The sequence below is a fragment of the Rhincodon typus genome, chromosome 4 (assembly GCF_021869965.1).
Source record: "Rhincodon typus isolate 14 chromosome 4, sRhiTyp1.1, whole genome shotgun sequence".
In the NCBI taxonomy this organism is placed as follows: domain Eukaryota; kingdom Metazoa; phylum Chordata; class Chondrichthyes; order Orectolobiformes; family Rhincodontidae; genus Rhincodon; species Rhincodon typus.
Window position 1 is genome coordinate 80,033,390 of NC_063335.1, and position 23,833 is coordinate 80,057,222.

General features: G+C 39.6%; 1 long non-coding RNA gene across 15 annotated transcripts in view; it reads left to right on the forward strand.

Annotated features, from left to right (window-relative positions):
* Window positions 1–23,833, forward strand: part of LOC125482959 — a 111,528-nt gene that overhangs the window by 27,905 nt on the left and 59,790 nt on the right. For 10 of the 15 annotated variants that reach the window (XR_007261965.1, XR_007261959.1, XR_007261960.1 and 7 more), the window contains 2 exons: window positions 8,938–8,999; window positions 18,918–19,059. This is a non-coding gene — a long non-coding RNA (uncharacterized LOC125482959). Of the gene's footprint in view, window positions 1–8,937; window positions 9,000–18,098; window positions 18,164–18,917; window positions 20,451–23,833 lie in introns of those variants that run through there. The other 5 variants (XR_007261954.1, XR_007261966.1, XR_007261955.1 and 2 more) reach the window with 2 other exon arrangements.

The window sequence follows — 23,833 nt, forward strand, 5'->3', positions numbered from 1 at the left end:
CTTCAACCCCGGTAATGTCCTTGTAAATCTTTTCTGAACCCTTTGAAGTTTCACAACATCTTTCCTATAGCAAAGAGACCAGAATTGTATGCAGTATTCTAAAAGTGGCCAAATGAATTTTTTTAAATGTTAGAAATAGTGATTTCTCATGACACATGTAGGTGATGTACCTGGGATCTATTGGCAATCCAAGAAAAAAAGCTGCATCGACACATACAGGAATACACTGAAGCCCAAACAAATTTTGTCCTCCGACAAGAAGTCAAAGTATGCAGCATTTCTCCCAGACTTTCCTAACCAAGGGAAGTAAAAGCACTTTACAAAACTGACGCACAACACTCCTGTTGATGTGTGAATGCCATCTGGCACATCACTCAACAGGAAACAGTTCATGTTTAGAAATGGATACATGTAGAACTGGGAACAAACACAGCCCTTCCCTCCCTAATCATGCAAACAAGAGGTATGACTGCAGGTGATGGTGTGCTTCAGAATAGCTGGAGGTCATGCTTAAACACTGATCCTGCTAAGTTACCACTAGAGTCAGCTCTCATGGAAGTAAACACTTTTCAAAAGCTATATGAGCAAAAGGATAAACTATATGACTGAACTAAAGGCCTATATCCTCTGGAGCTTAGAGAAGTCGGAGGTGTTAGTTGAAACATGCAAGATCTTGATGCAACTTGACCCGGTGGATGTGAAAAGGATATTTCCTCTTCACAGTATTATAGAATCCCTACAGAGTGGAAACAGGCCATTTGGCCTAACAAGTCCACACCGCCCCTCCGAAGAGCAAGCCACCCAGACCCATTCCCCTACCCCTGCATTTCCCATGTCTAACTCACCGAACCTAAACATCCCTGGATACTATGGGCAATTTAGCATGGCCAATGCACCTACCCTGCACATCTTTGGACTGTGGGCGGAAACTGGAGCATCCAGAGGAAACCCACACAGACACGGAGAATATGCAAACTCCACATAGCTTTTGTGGGAGAATCTAGAACTAGGGCCCTAGTTTAAAAATAAAGGGGGTGCCCCTTTGAGAGAGATGAGGGGAAAGATTTTCTCTGCATGTTGAGTCTTTGGAATTCCCTTCCTCCAAAAGGCAACAAACACAGAATCTTTAATTTTTAAGACTGGGTAGATTCTTGATGACAAAAGGGGTTGAAAGATCGTCAGGGGTGTGCAGGAACATACAGTTGAGGTTCAAATCAGATCAGCCATGATTGTACCTAATAGCAGAGCTCAAAGAGCCACGTAGCCTACTCTAGTTTTCTGTTCATATAATTCCGTCACCTGGTCATTGGAGCCATCACCAACATTCCTAGGGATCATACAAAGCAGGGGTTGGTCATGCCTTTTTCAATTCACCATCCGCCTAATGCAGCAGCACTCTCAGCGATGGTGAGAGGAGCTGCCAGAGCTTCTCATTGTGAACCTTGCCAGCAATGCTGCTAAGGAATGAGACAGGCATTTCAGGATGGCCAGTTTCAGTAACACTAAATGACAGCCTGAGGAGTTCAGCAGAGAATGAAGAGCAGAATGTTCACACTCAACTGTTCAAGCCAGCTCAGCCTCCTTGACCAGACACCAGCTCCTGGCATCACTTATGCCCAAAGGTAGTCAAGTGAAATTCAGTTGTCCCCTTTTATTTCAAGTATTCTGGGATGTGCTTTGTACAGAAATGTGATGCCTTTGTAACTACATAAAATATGTAGTTTTCAAATACCTCTCTGCCACCAGACACCATGCAGATGCATATTTGAGAAATGTATGTGCTTGCTGCGTACTATTTTCTAAACCCTTAAATGGTTCGAAAATTATACACAGCGTGTGCCTGAATTTCTTTTCCACCAACAGCATGGAATCAGGAAATTACCAATTTGCTGTTATCATTTTCTTTGAGTTTTTTTTGTTTTTTGCTAAAGGAACAATGTGTTATCTCCTGCTTCAAGTGATGAAGCCAAATAATCTCAGGAGGATTTAGTGCTGTGCATGGCTCAGTTTTTCTAATGTGTTCCAATTAATACCTGTCTGGGGACCCATAGGTGATGAACTTGCATATTTTTCAAAACTAGCTTTCAAGTTCTTTGCTAATTTGTACCATTTACAATATCAACTAAAGTCAAGGGACCTTTTTAATTGCATTTGCCAAAAGAAAACACACAAGTTGCGGTATGATGTTATCATTCCTTACACTCATCAAGTGCAACTTCCTGATGAGTGATCTTGCATCATGTCCAAACTTGTGTGCTTATGTCATGCGGTAATGTTAAAATAACTGTTTTGATGAGAACTATCACAAATACATTTCAAACAAAGACTTTAATGAAGTTATAGTTAAGTCAATCATGGCAGAACCTATTGAATTGTAACATAAAATTTACCTAATAATTACATTATGTTGAGTAATAATGAGTTAGCTTATCTTGGACAGGACAGTGGTAGAAGAATCATAATATGCTCAGTTATGAATCCATGGTGGCATTCCTGCCTCTGAGTCAAAAGGTCATAGATTTGAAGACACACTTCAGAGAATTGACAACATGGGTGTGTACTTCAGTGCAGTAGAGAAGGACTTTTTTTCTGAGATGGATAATTTCTTTTTCCTAAAATAAAAGTGACTCTGTTTCAAAAATATTTCAGCACATAAAGGGTTGGAAAGGTGAAAGCCATTGTCTTTGGTCCCCATCTTAGAAGCACTTTCCATGTAACTGATTCCACTCCTTTCTCTGGACACTGCCTGAGGCCGAACCAGGTGGCTTCCAGCCGGAGACAAGGTTGGAAGGCCAAATGCATTCTATCGCTAGTACTGACAATTCTCCTTCTGTAATGTTCCCTATTTCCCCACTGCTTCAGTTCATCTGCTGTTGAACCTTTCAAATATGCCTTTGCTATCTCTAGACTAAACAATTCTAATGTTCTCCTGGCTGACTTCCATAGTAAACTTGAGGTTTTCCAAAACTGTGCATCTCCTAACTCTCACTAAGACTTTCTTTCTTTTAAATTCTATCCTACTTTCAATGAGGGCAATGTTCTATGTGCTTTTGTAATTACTTATTCAACCTGCATGCTAACCTTTCGTAATTCATTGTCAAGGATATTCAGATCCCTCTGTATCATTGTGCAGTCGCTCTCCATTTGAATAATATTCAAATGGACAGAGGTTCTGCTAAGGGAGTATGAGCTGCTAGGGGCTAAACTAAAGAGCAAATCCACAAATGTAGTCTTTGAACTCCTACCTGAGCTATGAGTAAACAGGATGAATGAGATCAGAAAATTGGATGTATGACTAAAATTGAGGAGAAATGGATTTTAATTTAGGAGGCACCAGTATCAGCACTGGAGAAGGGAAGCTGTTACTCAACTGCACTGATGAATTGTAGAGATAGGCAGAGCAACATTAAATACAGAGGTGCCCTCTGAAGATGAATTGTGTTTCCTTTTAATTTAAAACGGCCACGGTTCCGCAGTGGATGCATAGCCATCCAGGAGGGTGGGCCAGTGCTCTCCCTGTGGCCCAGCAGCCATTAGGGGTTGGGGATAGCTTCTTCTATGTGAGCAATTATCACTCCGCCTCCTCATTCCCCGTTTGAGTCCACCGCTTTTCTCTCAATGTGGTCCAAGCAGATTTCTGGGACACCTGCATTGATAAATGAAAATCTTTAGCAGAGCAGGATAGGGGATTTTACATACTTCCAATTACCACAGATTGTTCTGATCTGGCTGCCTGGCAGAGGACAACATAACAAGATTGCAGGTCTACCCATCTCCCATCTTGGCATTGACCTGCCCAAAGACTCTGAAAAAGGATGTGGACAGGTTAAGTGAGAGAAAGAAACATGCCAGATGGACTAACACACAAGAAAATGCATGTTTATTCACATTGGTATGCAGAGTAGAAAAACAAATCATCCAACTACTCAACTAATTAATGCTTTCAGAACTTGGGTCTCTATCTTTGTCTGTTTTTTGCTCTTTCTTTGGATTTAGTGCAATTCTGGTCGCCACACTGTAGGAGAGATATGGAAGCTTAGGAGAGGGTGTAAAAGAGGTTTACTGGGATGTTGAGATAACAAAGTATGGAGCTGGAGGAATACAGCAGGCCAGGCAGCATCAGAGGATGTTACTAGGATGTTGCCTGGATTGGAGTATATCAATTATAAGGAACAGTTGGACAAACTAGGATTGTTTTTGCCAGAATGTTGGAGGCTGAGGGGCGATCTGATAGAAGTATATAAGATTGAGAGGCATGGATAGGTTGGAAAGTTGAAGTCTTTTTCCAGGTGGAAATTTTCAAATACTGTAGGCATAGGCTTAAGGTGACAGAGGGAAAGTTTTGAGGTAACGTGCGAGGCAAGACTTTTACACAGTGGTAGGTGCCTGGAATGTGCTACCAGAGGAGGTGGTAGAAGCTGATCTGATTGCAATATTTAAGAGGCATTTAGACAGACACATGAACGGGCAGGGAAAAGAAGGATACGGACCATGTATGGGCAGATGGAATTAGTTTAGAAAGGCATTATGATCCATTCAGACATGGAGGGCCAAAGGTCCTCTTCCTGTGCTGTACTGTGTTCTATTCCTTGTCAGTAAAAGGCCAGTACAGCATCTATTCTCTACTGCATAGAATTCCCTCACTTACCAAATCCGGTTTTAAAACCACTATCAAACTAACATCTGTGCCGTTTAGTCCACACATTAATAAAAGTCCTCTGTGTATATACTGGCTTGTCAGCCCCTGTTAACCTAGAAGTTAGAACTAACTAGTCCCTTACGGCAGCTTCTAGAAGCCAGCTTGTTCACCACTTGTAAAATTCTACACAGCAAGATCATTAAAAACAACAACTTGTAAAATAGCCATACTGGTTTTGAGGCAGAAATGTTGTTCAGGACTATTTTCTTGTTTTTTTCAAATATTTTCTTATGATATTTGACAACTGGTGAGGAGAAAACACAACATTATATTGCTGTCTCTTCCAAAAGACAGCACATCTGACAAAATTAATCTCGCTCACAATGCACTGCTGTGTCAGTTTATGTGCTTGTCTGGAGTAGAGCTTGAATCAATAACACCCTGATATAGAGGTAGCACTTGAGCCAGGCCAGATACTGAACTGGTCAGAGAAGACTGTATTTAGATATAAATAAATCTTTTCGTTCTTGTGCAATAAACATTGTGGAGCTAGGAAAGTTAAAAAATATTAATATGAACATCAGAATGTTGTTGGATTGAATGTGGAAATGGAGAATTGGACCTAATTGATGTTTGTCCTGACTGCAAGGCATTAACTTTCCCTTGGGCCTTTTTCCAGTAATGTCTCTGAGAACCACTAAATGATGGATGTGCAGCCACTTGCATATAATGCATCATAGAAAACCAATGCTGTTTACAAGTAGGTCATCCACTTGGAAGCACAGCAGACTGTAAAGGTGGGACACAACAATGATCAACACAAAAAAGCTATTGAGGAAATACACATAAATTGCCAAAGACGACGTTTCTCATATTTGTAGTTACTAGCCTAGTAAAAGTAAACAAATATTTCATTTAAGGAAAGGTTTTTGTACCCTGCTGAGAACAAACTTTAAATTGTATAGTTTAACTTAATCCCTAGTAATGATGCACTGACTACAACGTATTATTTTTAGAATAATAGACACTCTAAAGATAACCATTTGTTTTCCTTCAACCTTGTGTGAACTGGAAACTGTGGAGGTATTTGCATATTTTAAGATATGTAAAGTAAATAGATTTTATTTTATTTATTCTTTAATGTGATGTGGGCATTACTGGCAAGGCCTGCATTTGTTCCTTATTCCTAATTGCCCTTGATCTGAGAGACTTGCTCATTTCAGAGGGCAGTTGAGAGTCAATCACATTGCTGAGAACTTGAGTTCACAAAGACCAGATAAGAATGGCAGAATTCTATCTCTGAAAGTCATTAGTAAACTTTTACGATGATCAATGATCAAAGTCACCATCAAATTATATTTATGTGAGTACATAGAATATGTTGTGTGATAAATATGTCACTTTGTGAGTCTAAGTATAACTCACTTCTTCATTAGTAAGTTAGGCAATTGCTCAGTATCTTGCAGAACATTTTTTTCATAAAAACCCTGATTAAAAGAGAACTTTAATTTCTAAAAATTGATAGTAATCCCAGAGTTGGTCACTTTTTGATTTGATGCTCACTGTTGTAATATTTATACTACACTAGATACAGATAAATTGAATGGCAGATGACATATATTAGTGAACAAAGAATTCAGTGAGGTGCTTGAAAAGTAAAATATTATTGAAATATAACCCCAGCTATTGTATATTAATTCTAGTTACAGTAGACTAAAAAATAATTTACTTAAAAGACAAAGTCTAAGAATATTTTTGTCCTTGTGATTAGAACAGCAGATAAAATGGTAATAGCGTTAATTTTAAATCTGAGATGATATTCTTGTTAAGTGAAGGTATTTGGAGTTGGGCTATAGATCAGCCATGATCTCACTGAGTGGTGGAACAGGCTTGAGGGGCTGAATGGCCTACTCCTGCTCCTATGTTTCTACATCCTTTAGCAGTCAAGCTGGGTTTACAACATGCAAGGTAGATGCATAAAATAAGTAGCAAATCAGCGGTGAAATGTCTTGACTACTGGTACTTTGCAAGATACCATTAGTTTTGCTCTTGTGATAATGTAGTAGTAAGTGTAATGTGGTGTGATACTAAGATGGACCAACAAAGAAAGCCCCATGGTAATTTCGTTTCTTGAGTAATCTGATTTCAGTTAGTGGTTGGGAACAATAAAGAAGAAAGTGACAAATAGAAAGAATTGCTAAAAATGTTGACCTCAATGAGCAAAAATTGAATTTTACTTTGGTTGGCTAGAGGCAAGAGGTCTGATCCTGACTGAGAAACTATAATCTAAGGGGGTTTTCAGTCGATCAGATGGCAGGCGGCTCTCGTGTCCCAACAGCACAATCGGGAGCAGTGGCCATTGCTGGTGCTGCAGCGAGGCCAAGAGGAAAGAATTCAAAATTGGAACTGAGGTGTATGTTGAAACTGTGGTCTCATTAGGACCAGGATGGCTCACATTTCCAAACAGATGGGCAGAGGATGCACAGCAGCACGATTGGAAAAGTAACTGGGGAAACAGAGGGGAATGGTTCAACATTGCGGGGAGGTGGTTGGGCACCAAAGAAGAACTCCCTTGTACCGTGGCTATGCAATTCCCAAGTTCACTAATCTAAGCCTTCTCCAACCCCACCAAATTTTCATCTCCCAGCAACATGGGTGGTCAAGATTTATCCCTCCCTAGCCAGGTCCGAGGCAGTGTTGGAGGAGTGTAGGAATGGGTGTAGAGGTGGGATCATATGAAAAGCCTGCCTCAGTTTTCTTATTAGTTAATCTTGTTCATACTAGGCAGCATTATCAATCTATGAATTAGCCCATTAATATGCCTCAAAATGCCGTTTACAATGTTGACCTTGTGTAGGAAATTGCCTTGTTCCGAGACAGTTGAATTAATAATCGAGTAGATTTTCTCTATGCATGCCCATTGGATACTCAACTAGCAACAGCACCTCGGGACCTTTGGGAAACAGGATCACATAATGTTCATAATTCAGGCCATTACATTAGCTCATGTACACTCCAGGCACAGGAACTGAAAACTGGAAAATAAACTGGAGCTCAGTTATAAACCTCTGCTGTAGTCTGTGCTGTCAACACTCAGTCTTCTGGCTACTGGAATCTTCAGTGGAGGTAGACATGGAAAATTCAGACAGGATCTCTCCCTTCCCACACAGTAGCATGGGAGGGCTCGACCTTGACCTAGTATAAACATCGATTGTTTTCAGTTGGAAGCAGTGCATGAAATATCATAAACTACAGAGACTTGTTATAACATTTTGCAAAGCCCTTCTCTTCTCTGCTGCATATGAAGAGTGTTTATTTTCCAGGTCTGAGAAAAGAAAAATCCATTCACATTTAATTCCCGTTTAATAACTATTATTATTTGCATCGTATGTATCCTAGTCGTGTAATAGAATATGTTTGCAATAAATTACATTAATTTTGATACAGCAATTTTCTTGAAATTTTGAAGCTCACTTTTTGGCTCAAGATTAGTTATGCTGTATGTCCCTTTACACAGTTACTGTTAACTACTCTTTACGGGTATGCGCATGGTCAGAAAAATCAGTTCAATTTTACAATATTGAGACAAAGATACATTTTGTCTCAATATTAACATGTTCACGTAATTAATTAGTTTAAAAGCAGTATCAACTGCGTCCTCTAGATGTCTCAGAATTTAGATGTTTGACAATGCAATGTTTATGCTGGAATGGGATACAGAAAGCAAACTTCAAAGCTGCAGTAGCCAATTTTATATTACCCAGGAGAATATGTAGAGATGCTAGTGCTGTATCAATGTATAAATGTGATGCCCTGAGAATGGCCATAAAAGACTATTTCAGTAAATATTATCATCAAGAATTATCAGATAATAGAAGAAATAAATTGTGGGTGCAATTGTACATACTTTTCCATAGGTCATTAGATTCAATGAATTGTGCCTTTATCTTGGAACTTAAAGAAGTAAAGTTGTAGAAACTAGAATTCATGGAGAGAGAGAGTAAAATATTCTGAGAGCGTTGGAAGACAATTTGGGGAGAATGTGGTGTGACAGTCTGGAGGTGACTGGGTGGCAGGAAGAGATTCTTCAGCAAAACTGACTGGTTGGGGTGCTTTTGATCTGTTTCAAAGAAGTCTTCCCGCTATGACCTTTGAGAGACTGGTTTTCAAAAACTTAGAATCAGACAATGGTTACAACAAAGAAAGAGACCATTCAATGTGTATGTCATGTGCTGGTCCTCTAAAATGTCAGTTCATCTATCTTTTTCCTATGACCCTGAATTTCTTTTCCTTTTCAGATTTTGATCAAATTCCTCTCCGAAAGCCTCAATTGACACTGCCTCCACAACACTCAGACAAGGTATTGCTGGTCACATTCGCCAGCTCCATGCTAAGGTTATGTCTCGTGTCTCCCATTGCTTCCACCACTGACTGGAAAACTGGGGTCATTTCTATGGACACAGTGGAGGTGTTCCACAAAGTAGTTACCCAGTCAGCAGTTCATCTTGCTAATGTAGCTGAAACCACATAACGAGCAGCGCATACAGGTGATTAGATTTTAAGAAGTGCTGGATCAAGGAACTTTTGTGAAGGCAAACTGACTGACCAGCAGTTGGAGGTGCAATAGATGCTAACATTTTGCTGATTCAAATCAAATTTCAAGTAAAGCCCTGGGCTGTGTACTCTAGGTATACCCAAAAATGGTCTGTAACCATTTTTTTTACCCAAACTCCCTCTTCTACACTAGTTGTGAATTCCATGATCTTTCATTTGCTGTTTAATTTGCAGCTGCCAAACACCTATTGCTGCATAGAGTCAGCAGCATTTTACCATTGTAATTTCTTTGCTCTGAGCAGCCATTTACCTCTGTTTACAAGTTTATATAAAGCAAAGTCTTCCTAATTCAATGTATTCACCTGAAAATCCTAATACTGTCTCAACAAACAAGAAAGGTCTTATTGCTTCAGTGTTAGATTCCTAACTAGGGTGATGTATTCCTAACTATGATATCAGGAGTACGATAACCCATTCTGCATTCCATCAGTAAGTTGGGAGCTTTCACAAGAGTAAGTAATTCAGAAAAGTTTCTTTTGCAATTATTTTAGCCTGGGTGTAAAGGCAAAACATGAGAAGAATTAAAATTTTTTTATTAAAATGGAGGGAATGGAGCATTTAAAATTTCAGTATTTCCCAGCCCCTAACGTATTCCATCTGACATGACCTACATACTTCTGTGCACTGCTTTGTAGGAAATTTGTAGATGACACACTGAATGAGAAGTAATTCAAATTAGGTCCATATAATCCATGTAAACTTCAGTTCAATAATTCATTATTTTCTTTCTGGAAAAAGATATGAAAATGAAAGTACCTGTTCAAAGTAAGCTTATTTTCCTTTCCATAAGACCATGAGATTATAAGAAATAGGAACAGGAGTAGGCTGTTTGGCCCCTTGAGCTTGCTGTGCCATTCAATAGGATCATGACACATCATTCCTCATGTCCACTTTCCTATGTTTGTCTGTAACCCTTGATTCCCTTATTGATTGAGAATCTATCTATCTCAGCATTAAATATATACAAGGACTGTATGTCCACAGCTCTCTTGGCAAGGAGTTCTAAAGCCTCTCAACCTTCTGAGAAGAAATTTCTCCTCATCTCAGTCTTAAGTGGGCATCCCTTCATTCTGAGGCTATGGATAAAGGAATGTTAGCCTGCACTCTGGAATACTAATCCTGCAGAAGTACCATTGCACCATCTTCCTGAGGACAAATACCATTCATTTTACATACAGGCTGAACCACTACTTAAATGAGTTGGAATGCACAGAAACAAGAACAGGCTTATCAGGCAGAAGATCTGTGTTGTGAGATCTGATGAATGAAACGTATCCCTTGCTATATGTAATGTCTGAAACTAGGTCATTTTGATCCATGAGATTCAAATTGGTTCTAAGTTGATGGCAAATTGTTTGACTCTAAATATATATGTGCAATGGTTTATTCTGTTCACGATGGCAAACAAGTCAGCAGAAGTGATGTCCTCTACAGTTTCTTTTGACCTTCCAGTGATTGTGAAAATAAACGTTGAATAGTGAAGGGAGGGGTAACACTGAGACACAGTCCTACACATACTGGCAATCTGACTGAGGAATTTCTCAAGGGTTGCAAACTAAATCTGAATCTTTAAGAAATAGTGGAGCCATTTTTATTCAATTGATATTTATATTAATTCATTAGGACCAAAAAAAGGGGTAAGGGCAGCTACATCAATTAAATTAATGTAAAAATATAAATATAAATATAAATTCAGGTTTCTTTGGAGATTCTAGGTCATTTGGATACTCATTTTCATACTTTGGCAATTGTTTTGGCATCTTTCATTATTCTAGTAAGATGTCTTTTCCTCTGGTATCTCTATATGCGACATGTAATATTAGTCAATGCAAATTCAGTGATCATATTTTAAGTACAGAATTAGTTATATCAGGTATATTTGTAAGAAAAGCACATTGGAAAACATTAATTTGAAATTGCTAAACAAAATACCCGTAACAATCAGTAGCAACATAGGGTGACTCATATAGCGTCTGCGTGATGTAGGCAATGGTAAGTTGTATGGCAGAATCAGATAAGTCTGGCGAGACCATCTCAGTATCAAGATCACCCTGCTCCATCTCTTATACTTATTCACATGTGGTGTGGTGAGATTCTCAAAAGGCAGCAGCATGTTGCCAATTGTAGATACCAAGTGTAAGGTCACACTTATACTTCAGCATGTGCAGACAGCAGTCTTCCTTCCTGAACCCCAGCAAGGAACAACATGCGAGACATCTATACTTCAATCACATTGTCCACACTGAAGTAAGTCACCTGCAGCCACAAGTGCAGGTTCAGAGCAGGACATGGTTGACATTGGAGTGAATGTGAAGGTGACCATGGCAATGATGATTCTTGCGATAGTGTCCTCAGTCCAATTATCTTTAGCTGCTTAATTAGTGATCATCCATCCATTATCAGACTGTGAAATATACTATATAAGTGCAAATCTTTCTTTGCCTATGCAGTATTAGATGCAGAATGGTGATGGAAGTATGCAGATTTTCAATGGAGAAGACACTCCATCAGGGGACACTCTCAGATAGCTTTGAGTTTAGAAGTGCTGGCTGCATGTGGGGTGCCAAGTCTGAGGTAGACAGCAGCATGGGTATAGGTACTGGCAGTGTGGCAGCTATGGGAAAACAAAGTTGCTATCCTGAGAGAAAACAGGCAGTTTGTGCTCAAAAGAGCCAATGACACTTCCCTGAAGCTATACCACAGCAATGCTAATAATCTGTTGGAATGCAGGTTGCTCTCGTGCTATGAAACCCTTTTAGCACTGTGGAAACATAATGTCCACAGTCTGACCCTTTCATGAGAGCAGTTTGAGCTCCCATGCAGCACTCCAAGCTGCATTTCATGGAGTTGTGTTACTGCCTTGCACTCCCATGTTCACCAACCTACACCAACTCTTAGTTGTATGGTACCTCAATTTTAAAATTCCTCATCCTTGCTTTTAAATGGTCTCACTCCTCCCTATTTCTGTCATAATCTCCAGGCCTACAAAATTCCAAAATATGTGCACATCTCTAATTCAGGCTTGTTGGGAATATCTAATTTTAATTGCTTAACATCTAAACCCTAAACTCTGGAATTCCATTCCTAAACCTAATCCCAACCACAGCACCACTACCCCTCTACTCCTACCCCATTTCCATTTCCATTCCCATTCCCAACCCCGAAACAATTTTACTCCTTTAAGGCACTCCTTAAAGAAGACCAAACTCTTGATTAACTGCCCTAACATTTCTTTATGTAGGCCAGTGTCATAATTTGTTTTATAATACCTCTGTGAAGCACATTGGGCTGTTGTTTTATATTAAAGGCTTGAAAGTTATATAAATACCAACTGCTGATGTTGCAGCTAATCCTGAAATGGAAGCTGCAACATCAGCTATTAGAAGCTGCACCATTATTAGCTTTACAACTTTGTGAGTGGAAGCGGCCATTGCTTCAATACTCTTCACAAAACCCTTCACCAAGTTGGTGCTGGACTCTCTTCTGCTCCTTCTCATTGACTGTAGAAATTTTGTCGGTAAGTTTCTCAACATACCATAACCCTGCTTGTGGGTGTGGTAGGGCATTTGAATTTTTGGCAAGCATCCTGATTGATACAATTTTTTGGTTGGTGAGTGTTGGCTAATTGAGTAGTACTTGAGATTAATGATACAACTGGTAAGATAAAACACATGAAGATACATCAATAACTGATCACTGGTGAGAGGTCATTGAACTTCATGTGGCACTGCATTTAGGACTTTATTGCTAATATTGACCAGCTGTCTACTGCTGTTGTCCTTTCCTTGCATGTCTGGAAAGCTGACTGCCCCTCTTCAAACATAGAATATCCCACCTTCTTTACAACACCAAGGCCTCCAGTGAAATTTCCAAAAATCTTGGAACCTGCTCCTCAATGTTGGCTCTCCCTCACTTTTTCACTGTTTCACTGTTTGACACAAGTCAAAAGCACTTCCTGCCAGCACTTGATCCAACCACAATGCATGATCCTTTAAGAGTTGTAGACCAGTGTTAAGCAGTAAATTAATAATATGGTCCTGGGATATTACAATTTTTGATATGGGCAACCAGAAGAAATGGTTACCATTAGCTTAAAAAGAATTTAAAACAACTGAAAATCCCCTCCACAATGATACTTGACTCTTTCCCTTAAGTGGAACCTTCATTTCTTCAGATATCAGTCCAAAATTATTCATAGCTTCCATTATTTCTCCTTTTCTAACCAGATAACTTCAAACTTCTGAATGGACTTTCACGGTGAGGGTCACCCAATAGCTTCCTCCTCCTGGCCAAATGTAGGCAAACCTACATATCTCTTTAAAATTTTATTCCTTTTATTCACTCATGGGATGTAGACCTGTTGGCAAAATTACCATTTATTGCTTATCCCTAATTGCACTGAGGCAGGTACTTATGAGCTACCTCCTTGAACTGCTGCTATCCATTTGTTGTTGGTACACCCAAAGTGATGTTAGGAAAATTTTCCAGGATTTTGATTCAACAATACTAAATGAATGGTGATATGGTTCTTAGTCAAGACAGTGTGTGGTTTCAAGAGAACTTTCAAGTGTTGTTCCCATGATTCTGGTGCCCTTGTCCTTCTAGATGATAATGGTTGTGGCTTTTGAAGGTGTGATCAGAGGAGGCTTGGTGAGTTATAGCAATGCATCTGGTAGATGGTACACACTGTTGCCACTGTGCATCTGAGGCGAAGAGACTGGATGTTGAAGGTAGTGCATGGAGTGCAAATTAAATGGGCTGATCTGGCCTGAATGGTGTTGAGATCATTGAGTGTTGTTACAGCTGTGCTCATCCAAGCAAGTAGAGAGTTTACCATCACACTGCTGCCGTGTGTTTTATAGTTATTTGCTGCAGGATTCTGCCTAGCGTCTAACCTGCTTGTATAGATGTAGTATTGTATATGGCTGGTCCAGCTCAGTTTTTGTCAATAGCAACCCTCAATGTTGACAGTGGAGGATTTAGTGATGGTAATGCTGTTAAATATCAAGAGGAGCTGGTTAGATCCTTGCTTACTGAATATAGTCATTCCCTGGCACTTTTGTGGTGTGAATGTTATTTCCCATTTAGCAGTGCATGCTGGAATGTTACCAAGGTCTTGCTGCAGCACATGAGGAGTAATGAATGATGCTGAACAGTGTACAATCATCAGGAGTTATACCTTCTTCCCTGTAAATCAAGCTGGGCCTCACTGTCTCCAGAATAAGCTAGAAACCCAGGATTTTGACAAGCAAGATTCCAAATGGGTCATATGACTGACTTCACTACTCCAGTCCAAAAAGATGACAATCTTCTAAACTTTGTATCTACAAGAACAAATCTCTAGTATCACTGAAAATAAACACATTTTGACAAGTTATGTACATTACATTTGTTTCAACTTGGCAAAATTAGTGGCAGCCATTCTCAGGTTAATTTCTCAGGGCAACACCTAGACTGATCAGAATCAACCACATTAACCCCAGGACCACCTGATCATCCTGTACCCAAGCTGGCACCAATACCACCTCATGTTGTCATTAGACCCAAAACATTGCTCTGATTTCTCTCCATTACATATAGTCATATGTCTCCCTCCCACACAACCTGACCTGATGTGAAACGTCATGACTCCCATACAACTATACCCACTACCAGTGCCCGCATGCAATAACCAATAAAAACTAATTGTATTCAGAATTATTAAATAACAATGAGACTAAATCTTTAAAAAAAAGTAAAGATAATTACATTTATCATGAAATAATAAAAATAGCATTAAATGCTTACAAGGAACAGAAAACATTAATAACAGCGTAAGAGTTCCAGGGCTTTGACTCAGTGACTCTGAGGAAACAGCACTATATTTTCAAGTCGCAATGGTGATTGGCTTGGAGGGGAACTTGCAGGTAGTGGCGTTCCCATGTATCTGCTGCCCTTGTCTGTCTGAAAGGAAGTGATTATGGGTTTGGAAAATGCTGTCTAAGGAGTACTTAATGAATAACTGCTCTGCATCTTGCAGATGGTACACACTGAGCATCAGTGGTGAAGGGAGTGGATATGTTTCCATGGATGGGCTGCTTTGTCCTGTTTTATCCTAGACTCCCCAACCAGCAAAACTATCCTCTGTGTTTAGTCTCTCTAGCCCTGATAGAATATTGTACGTTTCTGTCAGATCCTCTGTCGTCCTTCTAAGCTCTAGTGAATACAAGCCCAGTCAAACCAATTTACAAACTTAGTGAACCTTGACTGCACTCTGTGGCAAGTAAATCTTTTCTCATGTAAAGAAACAAGAATTGTATGTAATACTCAAGGTGTGGTCTCACCAAGGCTCTGTAAAACTGTAATAAGTCGTCTCTACTTCTGAACTTTAATCTTTTTGCAATGAGGGTCATATGGCATCTTAATTACTTGCTTTATCTGCCTGTCTACTGCCATTTACTGATGTACAAGGGCAACTGAATCCCTTTATACATGCACATTTCCTGGTATATCACAATTCAAACAATACTTTGTCGTTTTGTTTCTTCCACCAGTGTTTTCACATTTAGCCACTTTATACTGCATCTACCAAAATGCTTGTCTGCTCATTCAACTTTTCTAAATCATTTTGAATCCTCGTATTCTCACAACTCACAATTCCACCCGTTTTGTGTCATCAGCAAACTTGGAAATATTGCACTTGGTTCGCTTATTCAGGTTAATTTTGTGTATTCCCAATCTGTTTCCTGTCTATCAACCAATTCACAGCCTATACTGTTATCTCGTATCCCGTATGCTTTAATTTTGTCTACTAACTTTCTATGTAGAACCTTATCAAAAGTCTTCTGAAAATCCAATTGCACCATATCCATTAGTTTTCCATTTCTATTCTACTAGTTACATCCTCAAAGAACTCCAATAGATTTGTTAAATGTGATTTGCCTTTCATTAACCCATGTTAGCTTTTTCCAATCCCGATAATGCTTTCCAAATGCTCTGGTATCACAGAAATTGCTGGAAAAGCTTAGCAGGTCTAGCAGCATCAATGGAGAGAAATCAGTTCATGTTTTGGGTCTAGTGACCCTTCCTTTCTGAAGAAGGATCATTGGACCTCAAACGTTAACTCTGATTTCTCTCCACAGATGCTGCCAGACCTACTGAACTTTTCCAGCAATTTCTGTTTTTGTTTGATTTCCAGCATTTGCAGTTCTTTTGGTTCTTATTTTATCCTGGGTATCACATCTATTATAGTAGACTCTAGCATTTTCCTCATTACTGATGTTAGACTATCTAGTCTGTAGGATTTTTTCTCTCCCTCCTTATTTAAATAGTGGGGCTATATCTGCCACCGTCAGTCTGTATGAACTGCTCAAGAGTCCACTGAATGTTAGAAGACAACTGCCAATGCACACAATATATCCAGGACCAATTGCTTTAGTACTCTGAGGTGTGGATTAATGGGCCCTAGTGATTTGTCAGCCTTTATCCCCATTAATTCCCCTAGCACTGTTTTTGTACTAATGCTGATTTCCCTAACCCTGATCATCTCACTAAGCAATTGGTTCATTGACATTTCTGAAAGGTTATTTGTGGTCCATTTTGTGAAAACAGAACTAAACTACATGTTCGATTATTCTGTCATTTCTTTGTTCCCCGTAATAATTTCTGACTGTAAGGCATTTATGTTTGTCTTTACTCATCTTTTCTTTTTCACATATTTATCAAAGCTTTTATGATCAGTTTTTGTGTTCCCTGCACCTTTACTCTAATTCTCATTTTTTCCCACTCTTGTTAAAACTTCTTGTTCTCTTTTGCTGAATTCTAAAATGCTTCAAATCCTCGGATTGTTGGTTTTCTGGTAATTCTGTATGTATCCCCTTGGATTCATTACAATCCCTAATTTCTGTTGTAAGCCATGCTGCCTTCAGTGTCCAGCTTTTACAAGTATATAATAAACAAGGAAGGGCTCTTTTGACACGATGGTAGTGGTTTTCAATTCATTCATAGGATGTGGACATTGCTGCTAGGTCAGCATTAATTGCCTAAACTTATTGACAAAGGGCAGATAAGAGTCAACTGCATTGCTGTGGGTCTGGAGTCACACATAGGCCAGGACTGGGTAAGGACTGTAGTTTCCTTCCCTAAGTTAGTAATCCAGATGGCTTTTGCCACCAAGTAACAACAACTTCATGGTCATTATTGGACTCTTAATTCCAGATTGATTATTGGATTTATGTTCCACAGTCCACCATGGCAAGATTTGAACCCAGGTCATCAGAGCATTATCTAGGTCTCTGGATTAATAGTCCAGTGATAATGTCACCAGGCTATTGTCTCCCTGAGTGTCCATACCTCTGCACTATGAATCCAAGTCCCACCACCCCAGAGGTATATAATAGCATCTCTGGACACACTGATTTGAAAATATTTGTTGTAAACCAGGAAGAGCTTAATGTAAATGTTGATACCTTATATGCAGGGACGTGAGGAAATGATCATGGGGAATAAGGATTAACAGAAAAAGATGCAAGTTATATACCAGATATGAAGGATAACCTAGGGGCTAATGAGTTAGGTAAATATAATTGAGGTCAATGGAGTAAAGGTACTGAAGAAATTCAAGGCATTGGCATCTCGTGTCCTGCAACTGAGGATTCTAAAAGAGTTAGTGGATGAGCTGGTTCTAATTATCCAAAACTTCCTGGATTCTGGAATGGTCCCAGCCGACTGGAAGTTAGCAAATGTAACATCACAACACAAGAAAGGAGAAGGAGAGAAAACGGTTAGCCTTTCACCAGTCACCCTCTGTCTGCCTCACATAAATGAATGTGCACCAATTCTTAGCTTTTCCCCTCCTTTTCCACAGAGTAATCTCATTGAGGTGCAGGAGCTAACAGAATGGTCAAAGTTGATGGTCAAGATAAATGGGAGGTGAGCACAGTGAAAGTAATGGGGTTGGGGGGGAGGGGGAGGGAGGGGATTGGGTGGAGAGGCAGGGGTGTGCGATAGTGCTGTCAGTAGCACCTTCTTCCAGTGCAATGGAAATATTGTGGTGATGTTCCAAGCTGAATTGCTAGCATGCACATCCAGGACACACTCCTGATTTCAATTCCACTGAAGAGGATCTGAAGACAAAGTTGATAAAGTCCCATGCTATTCCATGTGGTAACCTGTCTTCCTTTATTGCTTTGGCATGCTGGTACACTGCCTCGCTTTACTTCTCGATGTGAATGTACCTGCTATGGATACAATTTTTGGATAGTGCAGTAAAGCACTGATGAAACATAAAGCAAATTTCAGACTCGAGTGAATGAACCAAACACTTTGCCTTCCAGCAACTGTTGAAGTCTCTTTAAAAGTTACACACCAATTTTCATATGGCAATTAACCCTACCTGTTTTGTAAGAAATTTATATCAATGACATTCTACTGAGCTCACACAAGAGATTCTTATGTAACTATCTCTCCACCAACTACAGATTGTTTTTCATTGAAGTCATAGCAATGATGAAGAAATTCACTGCTGTTGGGGTCGGTAGGCCAGATTGTCGGAGTAATGATCATTTCAGTCAGATTGTTACCTCATTGGATGAATATGAAGGGTACCTAAAGCAATGGAATTGTTCCATTTTTGCAAAACTCACTGATTTTGGCTGATGCTAATACTAATATGTCTTGACCATAGATCATAATTCAAGATCACCTATGGACATATTGAACCTTGACTGCAGCATGGATTTTCTTTAAAGGAGGTACAGCCAAACGGGGAGTGTGGATGTATAGTCAGTATCTGTCTGGTGAGGAACCATGGAATGCTGCACTAGAAGGTATCAAGGAAGTTTTAAATGGAGAAATGCGGTACCAATTGAACTGTAATCTCTTGTGCATATTAGCTTGTGTTCAAGCACTAGTCACAGTCAAAGAACCACCTACTAGTCTCCAAATAAAAGGTTCTTCCACGCTGAATGCTGGAAACCAGCCAGCAAGCCCATAAAAAGGAAATGAGACAAAAGAAAAACTTCTCTTGTTGAATGTTGGAATCTAGTCAACAGGAAACAGGATAAAAATATTCAGCTAACCTGCAAAGCCAAACATCTCAAAATTGATTGCTCAACCGCCAACCTTTCATAATCTGCCCTTCCTGAATAATCCAAAGATTGGTCTATTAAATTTTGCCTATTTTTATACTCACTTCCCATTTTCAACATGTGTTTACGTGTTGTGGCATTATTTATGGAACTAATATACATTACTCTTTTTTGAACTTAAAGTTTGGTTACTTTGGGTCCTTTAAAACATAAAATCATTTATATCCAGGAGAAAAATATCCACAAGGGAACGGGTCCTTTGTAAATCAACCTTGTTGTGACCAACTGAGGGTTGTGTAAATGACCAAGATGAGCAAGTTTTCGCCATCTCACCCTGAAGCTTAACTAGTTTGGGGTATCCAATCTGGTTCTGTTTTAATTAGCCTTGTTGTAACCAATTGAAGGTTGGTGAGTAAAGGAGGGGAGTCAGGTCCTCACACAGAAGCTTAACAGTTTTGGGTAGCTCATCTGGGACTGTAGCAAATTTGGAAACCTTACCTGGGACAGAACCTAACACTTGTTACAATGACATCATAAATTAACTCATGTTCATTTACACATCCTGCTAATCCACTACTGACTCTAAACCAGTTTGAACTCCTCAGGTTGTTGCTTCCTCCAATATCACTAGTGTCACCATTTACACCACGTCACTCCCACCAAATTCATTGGCATTTTTGTGGTACAAGAAAACCACCAGTTATGTTGAGTAAGTGGGGTTGGTTCAGTGGTTTCTGATCATTGACCTACTTATTTTCTATAATTGCATTTTAAAATTTACTGAATGTCTCAACTTACCTTATGCCTCACTTTTAAAATATTTTAACAAAGAAATTTGACCATTTATTGGTTGCTAAAGGGCTGCTGAGGAATATGACTTTTGATACAATTCACACCATATAGTTTCCTGATGTACAACTCAGTCAAATGTTCAGCTTCTTAATTATATTTGTAAAGGTCTAATGCCTGGCAAATGGCCTGAGCCAATACTCATATGTTTTAGATGTTTTAGGAGTGCGGGACACTGGTCCTTGAAATTGGTACTATTGTGCTATTTTGTAATCATAAAATGAATGCTGCGCAGTCCTATTTCAACACTAAAGCATTAATAAAGAACCAGTTAAAGAGAATATTATCACAATTCAGACATTTTCTGATTTCTATCCAACCTGTTTGCTAAAATATGACTTTGATGGTTGTTAACTACTTTTTGTTGAGCTCAGAATATTGTTTTAGCTGCACTCCAATCCATGCATGCACTGGGCTCTCAGATGAGGATATCATTAATGATGTTATTCATGTATATCAATTACTAGATTAGATAGTTATACGCCATTGCACAAGTTGTCTGTTTCCATGAAATCTCAACACTATGAACCATAAGATCATAAGAAATAGCAGCAAAAATAGACCATTCAGCCCAATGGATCAATTGTGTCATGGAATTCATTCATTCACCACAATGGTGCATCTTTGAGCGCAGTTGATTGACCAGAGTCAGAATTTTATACTTTTTGTTGTCCTCACCATCTTCCTCAAAGTTGTCATACAAGTAGTGAAATAACTGCACAGAAGCCAGTATCCCATCACCAGGCCACCCTTCATTGACATGTGCACAGTACACAAGCTGTGTCCAGCCAACTCGCCTGAACTGAAGAGATTCTCATCTCCTGGTTTTATTAGACAGCCAGGGCTTTCCTGATTGGCCCAAGTTAACAACCCCAATCAATGACCTCATAGTCAACAAAGTCAACCTGGTTCCAATCACTACATCCCTTCCCCCGCCCAAGTCCAGGGATGTAGGCCTGGTCATTGGCTTGCAGCTTTACCTGCAATGTTTTCACCCCAAGTCCAGTTCCTTTGATTCAGACTCTGACACGGACGCCTCTTGCATCCAGAATGTCTCAGGAGAGTTTCCTCCTGGCGGTTACGGTATTGAGGCTGCATGCATCTCAGACTCTGAGGTTTGTTTGAAGCTTGACAGAGAGGGAGAATCTACAGTTTGACAGGCCTTCTGGCTGTTCTAAGGTGCCAGGTAGGTTTTGCTCCTGCCCCGTATGCGAGGTAACAGATTTCAGGTAGTCCACATGTCTGTTCAGGACTGCATCACCTACTCAAACATTGTAAGTGAAGGGACCTGACCTGGTGTCAACCTCACCTTGTAGCAGTACAGGGCCATTTCCATTGGTTCTGGCACCAAACTTCATCCCCGGAATTAAATAGTGTCTGTTGCTTTGAGGCGGCATGTGGCTGGCATTGGTATTCCTACTGCCAGGGAATATCATTTTTAACCTAGTGAGGAGTCTTCTCCTCATCAGCTACTCTTGCTGGAACTATCCCTGTTGCTTGTGAGGTGGTCCTATAATTGAACAGGAACTAGGACAGTTTGGTATCAATTAACACTTAGGCTGCTTCGTAAAGCCTGCCTTCAACGTTTGGCCTGCTCTTTCCGCTAGATCCTTAGACGATGGATGGTATGGAGCTGTCCTTATACGCCGAATTCCATTTGTCTTTAGAAAATATTTGAATTCCCTGCTGTTAAATGACATCCCATTGTCTGTGACCAATAGTTCTGGGAGTCTATGCATCACGAATGATGCTCGCAGTTTCTCAATCATCATCCCACACTCGTCGCCACTGAACTAACTGCACTGAGGCCAGTATCCCATCACCAAGTCACCCCTTATTTACTTGTGCACTATGCACAGGTTGTGGCCAGCCAGCTCGGAGTCAGTTGCCTGAACTGAGGAGATTCTCATCTCCTGGATACGTTAGTCAGCCAGGGATTTCCTGATTGGCCCGAGTTAACAAACCCAATCACTGACCTCGTAGCCAACCTGGCTCCAATCACTCCAAGTAGCCATTGGAGGATGGCTACCACAATGAGGGAAAATTCTGTAGATTTATATTGTCATTAGCATTGGAGGGATGGGAATGGTTTCAAATGGGGAAAAAAAAATTGTTTTATTTTTATTCTTATCAAGCATTATAGGACATTTAATTGATTGTCCTGTGACTTATTTAGTAAACTTTGAGATCACTGAAAATTTAAGCTGCCCTTAGATGCTCAAAACAAATGCTCCCTGTATGTTACATTACTATAGGGTAAATCATGTAAAGTATATTGGTTGATGAAATTAATTTATCTACATAGTGTAGAAACATGCCAGCCAAATGTGTGTTAGGGCTAGGACTCCGGCCATTCTGCTAAAACCTTCCACAATTATGAAGAAATAGGAAGCAGACTTAGGTGAGCAACAGCTGGAAATTTTCTCCATCTCTATGTACCTGACAGGACAGGAAATTTGAACCTATTTAATTCACCAATTAATTACTTAAGTGCATTAATTGATTTAAAGTCACCTCTTTGACCTATCTTCAGGTCATAGCTGCTAATCCTGGCCTCATTGGCTTGATGTCAATTTGTGAATGATGTCAGGACATTAGGAATATTAGGTAAATGCAAGTTGTTGTTTTCAAAGTGCAAGATAACAGGACATTATTGAAATTCATAGTCCTTTTCCACAGCCATAATAATGTACTTTGAAAGTGCATTACCATGAACACTTCAAGAGTCCTGCTTTGCACAATTACTTGGACAATGGTAGTAGAGAAAGGACTCTGTCAATTGAAATGAGTAACCAATGAAAGCTTGTCACATTTATTCCCACATTCAGGATGCTTCCAGCTGTAGAATTGGCCATCAGAATCAGAACAAAGACACAATCTTAGTGCAGCATGTTAATGAGAAGCTGTGCTCAAAGCCAACTGTGTACAGGAAATGCTAATGCTGAGACAGACAAATATATTGTCAATGACCAAGTCACATAGTTTAGCGTCTGTTCCGATATACAATTTGATCCAGTTCTCAGCTAGAGTTCTTGAGACAAAAGAGTTTCATTTTAAAGCTAGTCACATTCATATTTCGCTGTTCCTCGAATAAAGGAAGATATATAAGCAATGTCATAGGACAATATGGAGATTAATTAGTTAATTACTTCTTATTGGTTCTTTGCAAAAGTAGCCTAAAAACATCGCCCCACTTTCTTTCCAAAGACTCGTTTCTTTCTCTGCCTTAAATATTTCCCAATTTTTTTTTGTTATAGCTTTCCATCTGAAAAGTTCCTATGGCAAATCATTCCATGTTCCACCAACCATTTGTGTAAAGAAATATTTTTATCCTCGTGTGTCATGTCTCGAAGGTATACTGTGCTGACACACCAGGTTTTGTGTGCAGAGTTTTATTTACGGTGTTTTTAAAATGATTGCCTTCATGCATTCTGAGAACAGTCAAACACTGAACAATTGAACAACTAAATACGAAAAGCTCGCCTCAGTAATGATTTTAAATTGATGGTCACTCAATAATGAAAGTTGAATGGCTAGAGGCACTGGATACTGCAAAGTCTATGGGCCCTGACAGTATTCGGGCAAAGTAATGAAAACTTGTGCTCCAGAACTAACTTAGACACGCAGTTCTAATACAGCTAAATACCCATATCTACCTGATAAA